Source organism: Anticarsia gemmatalis, chromosome 22, assembly GCF_050436995.1.
Source record: "Anticarsia gemmatalis isolate Benzon Research Colony breed Stoneville strain chromosome 22, ilAntGemm2 primary, whole genome shotgun sequence".
Classification (NCBI taxonomy): Eukaryota; Metazoa; Arthropoda; class Insecta; order Lepidoptera; family Erebidae; genus Anticarsia; species Anticarsia gemmatalis.
Window position 1 is genome coordinate 1,545,721 of NC_134766.1, and position 18,594 is coordinate 1,564,314.

An 18,594-nucleotide genomic window follows, 5' to 3' on the forward strand; every position below is an offset into this window, starting at 1 on the left:
TTTTACCCGCGGCTTTGTCGTCACCTGAATTTTGCCATGGGATTGCGTCATTTTCCAGGGGTAGAAAGTAGCCTATATTCTCGGGTATCAAAATATCTCCATACCAAATTTCATGAAAATTGGTTCAGTAGATTAGGCGCGATTGAGTAATAGACAGACAGAGTTACTTTCGCATTTATAATATAAAAAATAATAAAGCATGGATGTCTGTTGCATTCAAAGGTGTGGGCAGATATTTAAGAAATACACCCACTCTTCGCGATTTGCAATGTTAGTCAGCCATGTAGTAGAAGCGAGTCTTTTGCCTGTATACCAAAAGACTCGCTAACTTCTGGGTTCCAAAAATTTACTTGACCTGGGAATCGATCCCGAGAGCTTGGTCAGCCGTCCTATTCACTACCGACTGGATCAAAGAAGCAATTTTTATTTTAAATAAAATGTAACCTAAAAATCAAAGAAATCCTTTCCATTCCAATACATTGACAAACACAGAGTTGTCAGTTACTTGTGTATCCGTGTAACGATCCGCGGCCGGCAGTCCCTTGAGGACGGGACAAATTGAAAATTCGATAGATGTCCCTCAGATAGTGCTTGTCAACAAGGTCGTGATGAATATCTTCAAGAAGTTGATACTGGGGTTGTATTTGAAATTATTTTTGGTGGTAGACTTTTGTTTTATGAGTTGAAACAAAGAACAGTTAATTGTTTTGTTAGGTTATTTATTGGCATAAGATAAACATACATACAAATGTAAGTTTAATTAATTTAAATTGTTTTTAATTATAAAAGTAACAATTGTCATACTTTTTCTTATTTTAAGCTTAAACTGTCCGACAGCTAGGCAAGGACCATCGACATTATCATCGTAATTTTAATTTATGGAAGTTAGGAAGAACTTTCATGAATAATTTTTCTGGCGCAGTATTAAAATGTCGCTTTGCTGATTGTTACAATTGCTATAAAGTAGTGATTTCAATTGCAACATGGAAAACACACGATGAAACAAGCGATATATTTGTATGATCCACTAATAGTTGTCTTTGGTCTACTGGTAGTAAGTCCGTTCATCATGTTTTTATAAGAATTATTGCGACTCAAGATTAACATTTAGTTATTCGATTATCACCGACGTAGCATCAAAAACTCATTGAACGAATTCACCCCATTTTCAACTCTTGCCAAAATGCCATGGGAACATCAACATGCAAAGCTAACACTCTTATCTGCCATGACAGCAGCAGGTGATAAATCAAGCTGCTCCAGTTGGGGGTGAAAGTGGGGGGTAGGGGTGGTAGGGGGTGATTGGGGGGTACAAGATTAATCGCCTGTATCGAGTGACGAGTAATCATCGTGATTGACAACTCTGTTTAAGTAACACCTTGGGGATGTATGGGAAGTATTGGAAGGAAAAACGAATGGTGATTTCTTGATGCCGAAGCAAAATACATGAATAAATCTTGATAATCTAAAGTAGAGTTTGTGACTGTAGATAATAGTAAAACTCGTTCGATGCCAAGGTTGGATAAAGTATCTTTATAAGTACAATAAAGCATATAAAACATATTTGATATGCGGTAATAGCATTGTTCCTGATTTAGTTCAAAGCAGTATCGAGAGTACAAGACGGGAAGGTTTAATATTATGAAGTTAAACCCTTAATAGGAAAAACATTAAATATCATTAATTTTGGCGTACCATATCAAATAAAACACGAGAAAAGTTACGGGTTTAAAGTAGTATAAAATTAAAACAGATTTCAAGATCATTTGATCGACAGTCTCCATTACATTCATAAAGGCGTTACATTTGAAAAAACCTCCAGCAATACAAATTCCTAGCTCTTTTTCAATGTCTAAGTAACTAGATAATAAAACAAAAAGGTTTCTTAGGGTACCGCGTTCACGATATAAAAACGCCTTGTTAAGATTACTTGTGTTATTTATTCATCAAGGTCTCGTCTCTGGGGGATGGACAGGGGATTGCGTAAAACTTTGTATTGTGGTATGTACTTGTAGAGGAAGTGATGTAACTTTGGACTTCCTTGAGGTTATTTTATGGAGTGTTTTTGAGTGTTTACCTGGGTAGAGAATAGTTTTTGTTGTTACAGTATAGTGGTAAATACGAGTGCTTTCTTAAATCTCATCACTTGGCTTACTTCTTGCTAATAGGGTAAAAGAGAAAAATTTATTACTTTCATTCAGATTTCACTGTGTAATCTAATGTAGTGACAGCATAGCATAGGAAATTGCTTAACACTACTATTCATTAACTAGGCGTTGAACATGTGTGATGTGTGATTTTTTTATTTCTTTTAGTACGCAAAGGAAGCAAAACATTCTCATAGATTTCTACAATAGCACTTAATTCAATTAATACGACGATACGGATCAGTACTTTAGATCATTCATCGTGCATACAACCTTAGCACATAGTGTGCTTCCTATAATTAATTTTACAAGGAAAACTACGTAATATCCTTTTACTAAAACTACCATAATTTTGTTCACAGGTACGTGTTAAGTTTTACTCTGAAGTTATCCAAGAAATTTCACTTTCAGCAACAGGTGAGCGTTATTTTTTCTTTTCTGCAAAAATATTTTTAAACAAGCTTTAACCCTAAAATATTGTAAGCCGTATTTTATATTTGAAATTAGTTTTTTTAACGCCTAGAAAATATTTTTGGGAGTTTATCTATTTTGTAGTAAGCACGTGTAACATAAAGTATTCTATATTATTTATTTGTACCTTTTTCGTAAAAAAACACTTTAGCTAATGTGAGTAAAGTAGTCTTGTTCTTGAGTTCGTTTGCATTGACTTCAAACGAAAATACATTTTGTATCATTTTAGACACGTACAACTCGGCTTGCGTACGTGGTTTTATCCAATATTTCAGAGTCTGAAATTCAGACACTTAATATTAATTTTCTAAAATAAATCTCATGTTTGCCTACTTTCTTTGCCTATCTTCATTCATGGCTACATATAATTAAAATTAGTTCAACAGTTAACTCGTAAAGGCGTAAAATACTTCGGCATTGATAACTTTAGTTGAATAGTAAAAAATCATATTATTATAGTCCAACAGCTTCGTAGAGAGGCTTTTATAAAAAAGTTCTTGCCTATCAGAAGTATAGAGGTACAAAATTATAAAATTCTTAACATCAGTGACCCGCAGTATGCAACTGACGGTGGCCTGTTTGATGCGGCTACTTATTTTATTAAATTATCTTAAGTAAAATTAGTTTTGCATGTAGATGCTCACAAAAAAGCTGACGGACTATAGTACTTGTATCGTACGGAACCAAAACAAATAGTTGGTTTATTTCAATTGAGTTAATAGTGTGACGGAGTAATAAATAACATTGATGTATGAGGCCCAAAGGCTTACCTCACGCGTGATCGATCTATCAGGTAGCCGGGTTAAGCTGCGGTTTTAAGGTGTGGATTTTGATGGGTGATCTTTTGGAACATTTGCAGTATTGCCTCGTAATTGGGAAGGTTTTTTTTAAATACCGCGCTGTTAATAATATCTAAAAGTGGCAAAGGTGTACTGGGAACAGCATCATTTTGTTGTAAATTTTTTAGGTCCTTTTTAATAGGAGATAGTACTTTAACATAACATTTGTAGCTTACTAGGTTTTACTATACCTATTTTACATACTTAGGAACTTCGTGATTATCAGTCTCCTCAATGATACTTTATTCTGGCCGGAAAATTGACCGGTGACTGTCAGTCACATACATTACCGCTGTAAAAACCGACTTTTAAAGCACTTTACAAAACTCTAAAACACCTGATAAAATACTCAACCTAACAAAAAACGTTACTCTTCCATTAATTCTCAATAAATACATCTAGAGACTCAAAGAGCCTTGACTGGAAGTCGTCTCATTAAGTCGTCTCTACTGAAAGTAAATGAACGGACTGCCGCTCAGTAGTTCAATACAACTTAACTTGGACTAAAAGGTCAAGTAGAGGTCAAACTGACGGTGTACTTTGTCACAGATACAATTTAAATCTAGATTGAAATTTGTTTTTTGCTTTTGAATATATACATAGATTATAGTTAATATACTTTTTTAAATTAAATATTTAGTTTTGACTGCCACTATGTCACATGAGATTCACATGAGGTGTCAGGTTCGATTCCTGGATCGGGCAAAATGCGTTTGGTCTTTTCTGATTTAATGTTGAATGTTCCTCAATAGTATCACGGAGTATGCTTGCCCGGTTAATAGCATTAACTAGCCCCTCATAACATGGGACTAACATTAAAAATGGCGAAACGCGGATGTATTTCTAACACCTTCGCCTACACATTCGCGTATAACAGGCGTTATGTTTGTGTGGGATACTATTATATTAAAGTACAAAACGATTCTTAAATACTATAAGAAATCTACATACTTGCTTTGCATAAATTTCTATTAGCAAAGATATACGTATAATATAAAAGTTATGCAGCACCAGACGTTCAAGGGCGTTGAACTTTCAACAAAGCATATCTGCGGTCGCAGACCGAACTTAAATATATCTTTATAACCCCAACTTACACCCCTAAGAATACTTTACGAAACCTTCGTATTCTTATTTAAGACTTCTACCTACATCTTTTCTGGCATATACTGTATCTTGAAATAAATACAGGGTTGAATTTATAACCTCTTGGGGGTTAAATTTTTAATTAATTAGATATTACTCATTAACTTCATCCGCTTGGATAGATTTAATATGTAATCTTGATGCGCGGTTGAGTATAAAAAACCTTATTTCCTGGATTTTTACTTATCACTATATTTTTTACGGGTAAGAATGTAAAAATTCATCTAAATCGATAAAGTAGTTTTTGCGCAAAAGATTTAAGTATATACATTCATTCATTCATTTCCTTATAAGCAAGCTATCGTATTTATACCAAAAGGGTTGAACCAATACACATACATGTATTATTGTTGTCTATAAATACCAAGAACTCCCCAGATTCGGTACTTTAGGGGTTCTAGTATAATATATCCCAATCAATCAGTAAGTCTTTTCTTTCAGACTATTTCTCACAATTTACTTGAACGCGCTAATCCACGGTTGAGACTGAGTCTGATTTATGGCCTAAAAGTCTAGGTTCTAGTCATCAGAGGGTTTGCTCGCTACAGCTTGAAACTTAATAAATGGAGCTGAGATGAAAATCTTGAGAAAATGTGAGAGATTATTAAATCATTGTTAGTGACAGTCGCAAAGAAAAATAGAAGTAAACAAAGTGTAGTGTTTGTTCGTCTGGAGTTATATTATTGCTGGGTATTTTTAGCTTGGGACATATCTTCTGTTATGTATATCGTTTATTTGATTTGTAAAAATATTACTTACATATAAAACATAGAAATGTCGATGATGTCCTGTAAATGAGTCGTGACTTTTTTACAGGCATAATAAGATGTGTCAATGAGAATGAAGCAAGGGAAGTTTGTAAGGATTACCAAGTGGCGTTCCTTGGTCTATGCTTACCCTAATGGGGAAAAGGCGTGATACGTATTTCATAACTGACTGTTAAAGTTAGATTGAGCAAAATATATACCTTACATACAAAAAATCGACAAACCAGTCTTAAAAAGATATGCACAAATTGTAAATCTATGACATTTTTTAAAACAAAATGCGACGGTAGGATGACAAGGCGAAGCTTAAAATTGACGGCTTTGCACATCAAACTTTGTTCATGCAGGTTAATGACCCCAGTTTACATACCTTGGGCAGTCACCAAGAACGTTTTACCACGATAAACTTAAAAAAAAATCTTCTACCCAACCCGGAATTTGAACTTATAATCTCTATGTAACAGCCGCATTACACTACCACTGCACTACGGAAACAAAAATTATACTCAATTTAGTCTATAGTAATAAAAAGCACTATTCATATTTAGACTTTAGTAATAAAATGCACTCGATATTCATATCTATTAAATAGTCTCACTAAACTAAATCAACACCAACTTGCAATACAACAGTATCATGTAAATAACGCAGCAACTTGCAAGTTTGACGCTTTGTGAACACCCTGTGTGCTACAGGGTGTTCTAACTGTTGCTTTAGGTTTCACACGTTTTGTAACTATATTCAATAGTGTGAAGCGAATACTGCGACTGGAGGTTTTGATTGTTTAAGTTTGGATTTGTAGTGGGACTGTGTGGTTTTGATACTTTGTGTGGTGTTTGTATTGAGTTCTTATTCATTGAATTTGTACTAAAAATATAGTTTGAAGGTAAGTAAGAGTCGTGGGTAATTTATTTTTAAATACAATCAGTTATACGATAACTTTGCGATACTAATAGATAATGGTTACAAATCAGATTTGTTTGAAAAGTACGAAATAAGTGTTGAGTACCTTTAGCGACGTTTATTGTAGTAGTAAATAACTAGTTAAGCAGCTAAAACATTCTTGATATTAAAAAAAATGCTAGCTTTGATGGTTAAGTACTATATTAAGTCCATTATTTTACTAAAGACGGGTAACGAAAAATAGCTATAAAATACCGAATTTGCAAAAAAATCTACAAAATGACACTCTAACGGTTTAAATAATCTAAAAAAAACTTTTTATAAGTTATCCATGATTTTTTTTTTCTTATTTATTTGAAGGGACTTTGAGCCATAAAACCATCATTATTTGTATCGTTTCAATAACACTCAAATAAATATGATTACTATCGATACGGGCTAATATTTGTTCTTCTTACTCACGTTTATTTAGTTAGGCCCCAGCGCGGTGCCCAGTGCGGTGCCCGGCTGTAAACAATCTGATTGTTCCGTTATTTAGATAGGCTTTTGATAGGGTATGCACACTATTGCATATGTATTTACAACTTTTATATTAGTTTACTGCGCTACAAACTTCCGTAAGTCTGTAAACAATTAAAAAAAATCGCAATTGAAATTGGTTCTGCAGTTTAGGTGTGGTACCGACGCATAGGTTCAAAAAGACTTTCGTTTTAATGGATACGTATGAACTCAAGATCTAATGTTTGAATAAAATAGAAAGTACTTTCAGGAATAATGTAATTATATTTATCTTTATAACTTTACATTAAACGAGAAAAGAAAAAAATCTTTCTGGATGTATTGTGGTACATGCAGTTTGCATATTTATCATTATGTTACCGTAAGAATATTAGCTAACACACCAATAAAGTTTCCAATAATTTAATTCAACTCGAGGACAAGGAACACAAAAATGAATGCCTCGAAAATTTTGGAAACAGATGACAGTGTGTGAGATGTCCAATAATATTTATTATTATACGAGGGTCGATCCAAAAGTAATGATAATCGGCTACTTGTAGTCGTCGCAAATATACAAAAACTATTTTTTTGGCTTCCTTATAGATCCACCACCTCGGGGTAAAAAAATCATATCAATAGTCCAAGTAATTTGGTAAATACATTCACTTGAATAGGAGCTGTCGCAGAGAAAACATCAAAATGTAAAAAAACGTCATTAGAGCAATTAGTCAATGCCTTCCACTGAAAAAAAAATCCACTAAAGGAGTACATTGCGACTTGTTGCTGTCATCGAGGGACTTTGTTTTTTCTTTTTCCCATAGTTACACGTTGCAGAAAAGAGTTCTAGATTAGAAGAACTTCAATTGAAGATGAACATTGCAAAAAAACGCCTTCCACCGCCCTTACTGAAGATAACGTCAAAAGAGTTGGAGATATTGTGTTAGCAGATCAAAGAATGACCATCAAATATGTAGCTAAGATTATAGACATCTCATATGGGCAGCATTTTAAGGGTCTTTTCTAACAAGTTCCTCATGAAAAACGTTTCCGCGCCTCAGGAACCAAAAATGTTAAAAGGCGAACGAAAGCGAAAACGTGTCGACATTTCGAGGGTGAATCTTGGAAAGTTCCAAACGGATCAAGGACTTTTTTTGTCACGTTATTTGACAGTAGACTAGCCAAAAACCCACCATTTTGATCCTAAAACAAAACAACTATCCATGACTTGGAAAAGAGCCTTCTCACCAACAAAGGAGAAATTCAAGATTTCAAGGTCGATGTTTGATTCCCGTGTGTTTTTTTCAAAACACTGAAAGAATCACTTCAATAAAATAATTGAAAAAGAGAGCTATTATAATAGGCTTTTATTAAAAATACCAAATACGAAGATTACAGGAAGCTATCATGAAAAAAAAACACAGGAAAGTGTGAGCTGGAATGCTGTTTCACCAAGACCAGCTCTGGCTCACAAGGTCGCAGTTGCGGTGGCTGCCATTCAAGAAACGGCTTTCGGATTGCTCGATCACCCATCCTATTTGCTAGATCCATCTCTTAGGTAATTTTATCAATTGCAATTTTTTAAAAAACACTTCATAGGCAAAAAATTTGGCGACAATCGCGAAGTGACTAGTGATTTTAGGGCATTTTGGGAGAGTTTTGCAAGATAAGGTATTTCTATGGGAAAAATGGGATATAAAAAGAGATCAATTGGTTTTATTAACTTGTTATGAGACTATCTAAAAAATGTAATCATTTTTTTCACTGTAATCATCGTGTATCACCTCCGTTATCATTACTTTTGGATCAACCCTCGTATATGAATGTGAATGCTCCTTTATAAATCCCAATATGAGCTTAACTATTGTACAGGAAAGTGTATTGAGGCCGGTAAATGGAAAAAAAGCTTGTATTTATGTATTTGTACGTAAATAATTGTAGTTGTAATTGTATTCGGAAGTTGTGGTGAAGTAATAAAAGTGCTTCGTTTTATTTGCAACAATGAAAACGTATGGCTTTATGTAACAATTAAGTATGTTAACAAGTTTGTGAAATGTGGAATATGAATTCACTTATTCACTTAAAAGCAAAGTGTAGTTCATTTACCAACGGATATTATTTTTGTAGCGGAGTTTTTGTATCGTTTCGTATTTAGGAAAACGTCTCTTTTTAAATGTAGTCTTCGTACGCAATGTATCATAACCTGCGTATGTTGGATATCGGAGACTTATATTGTACAAAGGGCCTATAAACAGGTATTATCCTAACTTTATCTTGCCATTCTTATGAGCTTCTATTCGGGATTTCGTTCCTCTGAAAAAGCTTCTCAGATATTATTTTATGATAATATTATATTTGCTTATGTAAAAACCAAAATGACAAACTATCTAAATATCAAATGCATGCAGACATCAAAATTCAATCGATTCTGGTTGAAAGAGTAACAAACATCCACTCACAAACTTTTGCCTTTATGATCACAGAATTTAGCCTAACTAGAAACCCTATTTAATCGTGAATCAATGAACTAATAAGCTACACAAAGGAATCACTAGAACACAAAAGTCACTCATAATCCTTATCTCCTACATTTCATTTACTAATAAATCTAAGGCTAATAGCTGTCCCTTAGTAATCGCTCTTGTTTCAATCACCTAATTGCCTCCACCAGTATAACTTGAACTGTCACAAAGTACCACCCCTTATACCACCCTTACATAGTATAAAGAAAGGATTTGGACGACGGCTCTTCTTACACTGGTCATGTTTTTGGTGCCTCCAGAATAACTTGAGCTCTCATGAAATACAGCAAAATTTTTTCTTTATATGTCTGAAGAGCAGTGATAGCCGAGTGGTTTAAGTTAGCACCTCCCACGCAAGTGGTCGCAGGTTCGAATCCGAGGCAACACACCAATGACTTTTCGAAGTTATGTGTGTATTAGAAATAATTATCACTTGCTCTAACGGTGAAGGAAAACATCGTGAGGAAACCTTGCATGCCTAAAATTTGTTTAATACATTTATTGAGGGCATGCAAAGTCCCCAACCCGCACTTGGCCAGCGTGGTGGACTCAAGGCCTAACCCCTCCCCCTCGTTCGGGAGGAGACCCTTGCCCTGCAGTGGGACAGATATGGGTTATTTAAAAAAAATAAAAAAAATGTTCTGTGTTGATAGAATTCGGGCAACAGGTCAGTTTAATCTGGCCGTTTTTGTATTGACTAAATACGTTAGTTGAATGATCTAGCAAACATCTTAGTGAATTGTTACGATTAGCTCTCAGGAAGCAATTTTTTGTGTGTACTAAGTAATTTCTTTGATAGCGTCGTGATAAATTGATCTTCTCGCGTCGGGACAGATGATTCGGTACAATGAAGACTAGTGTTGCTGTATTAAGAAGTGGGCTATATTTTTTTCTTTCGCTAGTCTTACTTACGCTCATTGACATAGAAATAAAAGGTGTTTTTATAACTACTTTTAACGAATTCGATAACCTCTTATGTTCTATCTTTTACTTTTGACTTCTCTATTGCGAGTACATTGTCTTTACCACTGGGATACCGTCGTTTAATAGGTAATATAACAAACCATTTTGTACCAACCAATTTCCTATAAGTATTGCCACTTGCATTCTACTGTACATTTTCATACACTCTATATTCCCAACGTGCTAAAACAAGGAGTTTAACTTCGAAAAATCCGCAAGTGTTAAAATTTTAATCACACAAACTATGTTAAAGAATCACCATTCCTTTTTTCACCATCACTCATCCCCGAAAGTAGAAAAATACATAAATTTATAACACAAAAGTTATAAAAATGTTAATTAATATGAATTTATCGCACCATAAAAGTGGTAACGGCCAGAGAATCTACGACTTCTGCCAGAATTTCCTCAATGCATCATTGCAAGAAAAGGATTGGATTAAATATATTTTTGACAACTACATTTGTTTCTGCTGACACTGTTTCGTATACGCTTCGATGTTGAAACCTTTTGGGAATCAGGTCAAGTTTGATTGATGTGAGGAAATGCGGAACAGAATTTTAAGAACCCGTAGGTTGTTTTTTCTAAACAAGATATCGGAGAGCCGATGCTACTATACCGTACCTGCTAGTACGATAAAAGTTTACTAATAAAATTCTAAGTAAACTACCTGAAACACAGAGTTGTTAAATTGTGTGTATGTCTTCCAGTTTACTATTATTTTTCTTGGCTATTATTAAATTATTATTAATCACACTGTAATTTATATTGATGTCAGAGTACAATAAGAAAGATCATTGTAGTACAATTAGTCGTCGACTATAGCAATACAAAAACTATTAAGAAAAGTAAAAATATTCAAGAAAATATAGCGTTTGCATCAAAAAAGCTAAAAAAGAGAAGATATTTATTGTCGAAACTGGTCTTTCATCGCGATCTTAAATCTTTCTCTCTACATTCTAAAATCTACTTCTATACATTTGCACTGAATGTCATTAACCCCAGTTTCCACAGAATTATTTCTTCAAAGGAACCTTGTGCACAACCCCGGTTCCAACCCCTACATTCGACTTTATAAAACAAAGCACCTTTCCAAACCACACACAGTCGTTCATTCGAATAATCCTTTCCGAATTCAAAACTCTTTTAATCGTTCACTCATTCAACCCTTTGATCATTCGTTCTTTATGACGTCATATGTGTTTCTGTTGATGTGAAGGAATTATCTTAGATGAAAGATCAAGGGTGTAAGAAGGTTTTCTCATAGCCTCTCCATCTGTATTAAATGGGTTCGATTGTTGGATTATTGACATCAACCGGTTTTAACCTTTTGTCAAGAGGCTTCTCTTCTTATTAAAACTTTTATAGACATACTGCTAGAAAAACATATTTTTTTGAACGAGATAGAGGCTAAGCCTGAGTCTGACACATCAAGACTCAAGACTCACTGCCATATTAAGAAACATTTTATCAAGACGTTTTCTTTACCGTTTAACAAATAACAGTTATTTTTCAAACACATATTATTTAACTTTACAAAAACTTAAGTCTACATTGAATTTAACCAAGAAATTTTATTTTCATAAAATCTCTGCCTACCCCAAATTCAACCCTAACATTAAAGTTACATCTGTAATAAAACAGTGCATTCCTTCGGGCTTTCCCTTACTAAAACCATGATGTGTATTCAATAGTCCCAATAGTAGGGTCCTATTTGCAAGGGTCTAAATCGATATTAGAGGTACCTTCAATAATTGGATTGCTCTATCAGAGTCTAGTTGTAGGGAATTTAGTAATTTGACGTTTTGTTTATTGGAAAGACATGATTTTGGAATTAAATAGTTTGGTTTCATAGTACCTAATAATAAATTTGATGTAGACGAATTGTTTACCATAAACATTTTAAGTGCGATTAAGTATTAATCAATCTGGATAAAAAATTATGGGATGATTTTTTATCAACAAAAGATTGCTTATCCCCATAATGCACACATTGCACACTTTCGAAATTTAGTTACAAATAATGATTAACTATAATTTCTATTACTTAAAGAAAACTCGTGAGTAAATCATACAAGCTACGAACAAAAGTGCTTACCTACTCATAATTTCTTGTGGTATCAAATCCATGACTTTTGGTACAGGGGTTGAAGCGCTGACTAATAATAATTGCGAAACACGTAGTTATTTTATTTCCTAAATGAATATATTCCGCCTCACCCAGTTTAATGCTAACACCATAACGACTTTTTTAACTATAAACCTCTCCTACCAATGGGGAAGTTTATTAAGCTAAACTAAATGTAGCTTAGCTTAATAAATTTCCCATTTGCAATAAATTATCTATCCATTTTTTCCATTTCCCATAACTCGCTACACTATCCCAACATATTAGCTGGCCCATAATAAGTGCGATTCAATTAAAGCGACAGTCCCTTTACAAATTGATCCCTATATAGGGATTAGTAAAGATCAGTGACGTAATAAAGGGATTTGCAGGGATTTTTCTTTTGATAACGTGATTAGTACTGTCCCTTTTTGGATAGATTTTATTGATGTTTTGTATGGATAAGAGTTCTTTTACTTTAGACGTACAATTGAATTTCTTATGATAGAAATAGGTTTGTTGTGGCGTAGTATGTAGGCTTTTGCACTCATTAAAATCTTTCTGATGGATGGTATTATTTCATGTAATTTTGTAACAGTATATTTTATATTTTCTAAATTTACTGAATAAGCATATATTTTGAAGGCCAATTTATTTTCTTTTTTTAACCCATTTCTGTCCCACTGCTGTTTACGGGTCTCCTTCGGGGTTAGGTCTTGAGTCGACCACCTTTTTATATCTAGTAATATTTTACAAATAATTATTTATTTTTGTGACTGAATCAAATAGGTTTAATCAAAAATGTAAATATTCTATTGCACACAAGTTTTGTATGTTGAAGCATAATCTGAATACAAAATGTTTAGTTCGTACAAATTGTACGATTCACATTTTCCATCAAATTCCTCTGAAATACCAAAATACATTTTTATACTAACCCACATTTGTGGAACAAAATTCAAATTTAAAAATGCTCTCTGACTCTACCGACTCTACTAAAGTAATTGAACTGTAAAGCAATATTCATATTACTCTGTACGAAAGACGAAAATCTGATTCGATCACAGTTTCAAAGCAAACACCTCTCCGAACTCTATGTAGAGTTTTAAAAATCCGATTTCGCAAAGTTTCTACGCGGAATAGTGAAAATCGTTGTAGACTCAGCACACTGGAATGTAGAGAACGGTTCTGTAGACCGGAAAGCTCATTTTGGCTGTGCTTTTATTAAAATAGCTTTTTTTTGTTCGCAGGTACGTGTTAAGCTTTTGTGGTAGAGCTTAATAGCTTTTTCAAGAGATTTAAGGATAGCCGGGAACAGGTGAATCATAATTTTTTTCGTGTTTTATGAAATATTTTGAGCTTTTTTTCAGCAGGTTGTAGAGTTTAGGCTACTATCTAGATTGGTTTCATTTTGTAGAGTGCTCACAAAGAGGTTTGAGTTTATCATCATTATTATCTACCTTTACTTATTATTTTTACTGGGAGTGAAGTTTTCTAGTAACAATAATTGATACTAGTGTTTTAAACTTTTACTTTCATTGTTCACTATAAATTGTTGTTGGTCCTAATAATTAGTTTCGTGATCGATTAAATTAGTAATATTGGTAAGTATAGACTTACATTTATTTTAATCGACACGAAGTTTAAACGTGAGTATTCTCTTGTATAAAAATTTGTATGAATTTAATGAGATTAATATTAGTAGTTAAATTAAATCCGCATTTTCCAAAACATCTTTTCTAAGGTAAAAATTCGACATATTCTCGCATAATTACAAGCAAATATACGTCTTAAATATAAAAAAAACATACCCGAGAGCCTTTTATATACTTCAAAAGCAAAACATGTCGAAATCCTTTTAATCTACACAGAATTATCGACGGCAGTTTATTACCCGGTTCATTTGCGTTACATTCCTTACATCCGGATAAGATCCGGGTAGGATATTGCCCGGGTATGCTTGTATGTTGACATTTAGGCAATGATTGGTAAGAAATTGATTGGTTTGTAAATGTGGAATTGGGCTTGATTTAAAGGCAAAAGTACATACTTCAGGTAGAACGCTAAAAGTACCTAAATCGGTTTCAACTGTTGGCAATTATGGTAAAAATCATATAGTCATATCAGAGGCCTTTAAATGGCTGCAACAACCTCACCCTAGTAGACCACAAGGTGCAAAAAAATACTTAAAAGAGTCTAGTTGTAGAGTAAGTAGTAAAACATCACGGTTGTTTAAAGGTGTTTGAAATATGAAATCAAGATCAAAATCAAAATCAAATCATTTATTCATTTAGGTCAAGTGCTGACACTTATGATAGTCAATGATACAGAGAGTGAATTTACCGCCAGTTCGCAAGGTAGGGCCAATGAGAAGAGCTGGCAAGAAACTCCTGGCCACTCTTTTTAATCGCCAAATGATTTTAACAATATTTATGCTGGTATAAAACATTGATGATGTAAGTAGCTGCTACCTACCAACACTACCGAACACACTTTGGTCATAAGGTTTAATAACATCAACCATAGACTTATGTAATAAAGGGCGAGGGCACCATAACCAACTCTAATATAATATATGCTAACATATATGTATTAGAGCTGCTACTACTACTGCCGATACCACAGACGCTTTCTAACCTTCTTAAACCAAACCAAACAGAAACAATATTAAGTAACATGAAAAAACAAAAAACCATTAGTCTAAGGTTGAGTACACACAGAGATTCGTACTAAATCCAATTTGATCGGAAAACTGAGTCATTTTCTCGGAAAATTCGATTGGATTCCCCTTTTGTTATACTATCAACTATTACGTTTAAGTAAACAGGAAAATATTTTGAGGGCAAACAAAATATATCAAAGAAAAACAAGTTGTTAGATATCGCGGAAGTTTTTGATTAATACCACAATTTTATTAAACTCTCAATTTCGATATTCAAAGCAAATAAAGTAATATTTGAGATATTTCGAAGACAATTTCTGACTTCTCTACTACATGGTACTAATATTGTTGATAGCGAAACATGGGTGTTCTATACACCTTGCTTACACCTTCAGATACCATAGACGTGTGTGCCATGTATGTATGTTATTCCCGTTCTTTTGTATGATTTGTTGTCTTGGCTTGTTGTCAATAGTTCGATTAAGTGACGATCATTTAATTGGCGTGGATTTATCATAATGTATCTTAGCCTTCCTAGCTTCCTAGCTTGGTTTCATATTGGTGGAAAAAGACTCAAACTCAGGACATCCATCTTAAATCGTGTCCATGCGGTCTTACAACTTTTACATTAATCTTGTTCAATAGTTTTGAAATAATATAAATATTTTAAAATATTTGGGGCAAGCTGATTATCGAGGGTCGTGTATAAGAGCTAATTCAACATAACTACTACTTATTTATAACAACTAATTCCTCGCTAAATTTCATCCAAGACAATTCAATCAATTCAAACAGTTTATCTCTGAAAGCGTTACAGACACACAGAAAAATTAACGCATTTATAAAATTCATATGGATATCTTGCTATATCTCAAGTATAATCAAACAACTTTATACTGAACAAAAGGTATAAGTTACCTGAATAGCAATAATCCGACTTTGAAACTGTAACGACAAAAGGCTTCTGTACAAAGAGAATAATTCATTAAACGCGTATAAACCCTTGAACGTGCAGTAAATAATTCGTGTATACGCATAAACGTTAGGGAGAGGACATGATTGCGGATTTTGGAATAATTTGTTTTAGTTTTTAGGTACAGTTCGTCATTTTTTGTAGTAAGAACTAAGTCTTTTCTGTCAATAAGCTCCGCCTCCAAATATATCCAAAAATCCTATACCATGAACCCTACTACTGCCTTCATTGCTCTTTGAAATTTCCCCTTAAATAAATACTATAACCGTCGTGGATTCAAGTCCCAGCAACGACAAGGTGTTGGTAGAAATATTTTGTTCTTCATCAGAATCTGTTTTGTTCATTTTTTGGTCTTGATACGTCGGACATATTATTTAAGATAGATTTTTTCATCAACAATCTCAAAGTTGTATGCTTTTTTTAACTATTTTGCGCTAAAACGATGGGATGCCTTTTGATTAAATTAGCTTGGAAAAAATATACTGAATCGTTTTAAATGAAATTTGGTACACATATGACTAAAACTTGAATTAACAAAGAGGCATTCAAGCTATGCTATTCACACGGATAAAAGAAGACAAGAACGACGTAATTCTTTTTAATCCCACAAAAATACGAAATAAATCATAAAAATCCAAGACATTTTACGATTTCCTAAACGAAATCTCAACGTTTTAAACGAGAAGACATTCATTTTATATCTTGAAACTAATAAAACGTTATGGCGACACGTTTCAGATCTACGTCTCTACGTAGAGCTCTATCTTCTAGTAGTTGCACTAGACACTTGAAGAATTCTAACTGAGATTACAGCACAGTACATGGCAAATTGCTTTCACGTTTGAACACTAAGGATTTAGACTTGTCTAGAGAGCTTAGCTTTTTATGTGTCCTTGTTTGTACATAAAATTTGGCCATAACTTTGTAATCAAGAGCAAGTAGCAAGAATAAACAAATGTAGAGTTAGACTCAAAGTACTTTTAACTCTTTTACATTCTCTTAAAATTTCTTCACTGAATCGGCTCTCCTGTTTAAGTGCGTTTCAGGTAGTAGTACAATAATTTTGCGATAAGAGCCGATTTTTAATCTACTTTTAATTAAGAATAATTATAGTATTATCGATATATACCTCATAAATAAATCTAAACTAACAAGAATTTTAATGACTCTGTCTGTGTAAATAGGTCTCCAAACTACAAATACAGGTATTAATTCTAATCTTTATAATTATCATTAACAGATTTTTTTGAGTCAAATCATGAAACAGAAGTAAAGCACACTATTCAACTCTACATAGAGCAAACTACAGCTCTCCACGCCTCTTGTAAAATTCAAACAGCAACAAACATCACAAATTGCTTCCAATTTGATACAAGCCTTTACAACTATGTAACTTAAGCAGCATTCAGCCAGGAATGGTAGAGTCAAAGATGTAGAAACCTTTGACGTCCAGAGATAAGTGGCCGTTTAGAGGCTCAGCTTTTAGGGCTCTTGAAGTCAGTTCTAGTCAATTAAGGTAGCAGTCTTGTCAAAGGAGACACTTTTGACTAACGGTCAAAGGCTGGCTTGGAGAATTTTGACATCTGTTGGTGGGACCATTGGCTACGTAACTTCACTTTAATGTCAAGGATTTGGGATAAAATACTTGATCGTGTTTATGTCTGTGTAATATATTTCTATTCTATAAACATTGTTAATAGTTAAGTCAACCTGAACGTATGTGTGGTTGTGTTCTTGCAAGTATAACTACTTAATAGATTCTAATGAAATTTTTCATTTTATGCAGATAGTTTTAACTAGATTATTACCTAAGATACTTTTTATCTCGAGATTGTTTCAAGCAAATATAGTTACACATAGTTTAGTTAAAATTTTGACATTTGGTTGCACTCAAAATGTAAAATCTTGATACAAGTATGCACTTAAACTGAATTGTCGAATTTATCAAACCCTGGCGTAGCACGGGTTATGGGAATCTTCCCATCATAAGATAATCTTTACCTCATATCTTTAAACGTACATCATGTCGACTGCTCCTAAGTATATTGAGTCAACTAACAAATTTAGGTATTTTAGTTTTATTGCATTTTTGCACATAGAAAAGCAAGATCTTTATGCTCGTGAAAAAAAAACTAGCAAAATAATAATAATTACTGAGATAATATCACGTATACTAAATCAACTACTACATCAATTAATATCGTACACTGTATACAAATCCAACTAACATCGTTAATTGAGGCTAGCTGATGAAAGCATGTTCCTACTTAATTATAGCGAGAAATATAATATTGTGATTCATTTAAATAGTTATCTTTTTATTTATGACTGCACTCCTTAATCTTATTTTATCTAGGACAGGCTATGAGCTGTCAATTATCTTCAAACTGACATTTTCTAACGTTCTAAGTAATTTTCACTGGTTTTTATTAGTATAATTCAAATTATTATCATAGCTGATTTTAGTCATTCTATGTTTACTATTAATCTAATATTCGATATAAAGTGAGTATCTCGTTATACAGATAATGTCAGTCCAGTATACGTTGAATTTCTAAATGCTAACAACATAAGAGTCCTTTCCTAGTATACCGGG

At 33.4% G+C, this 18,594-nt stretch overlaps 1 protein-coding gene across 3 annotated transcripts in view; it reads left to right on the forward strand.

Annotated features, from left to right (window-relative positions):
* Neto (Neuropilin and tolloid-like) overlaps nt 1-18,594 on the forward strand; it is a 196,271-nt gene that overhangs the window by 33,232 nt on the left and 144,445 nt on the right. Inside the window, exon 2 of one of the 3 annotated variants that reach the window (XM_076129323.1) lies at nt 2,510-2,564. The exons of the other annotated variants lie outside the window; for them this stretch is intronic. The gene's annotated coding sequence lies outside the window, so the exon portion shown is untranslated. The remainder of the gene's footprint in view (nt 1-2,509; nt 2,565-18,594) is intronic. 3 annotated transcript variants of the gene reach the window in all.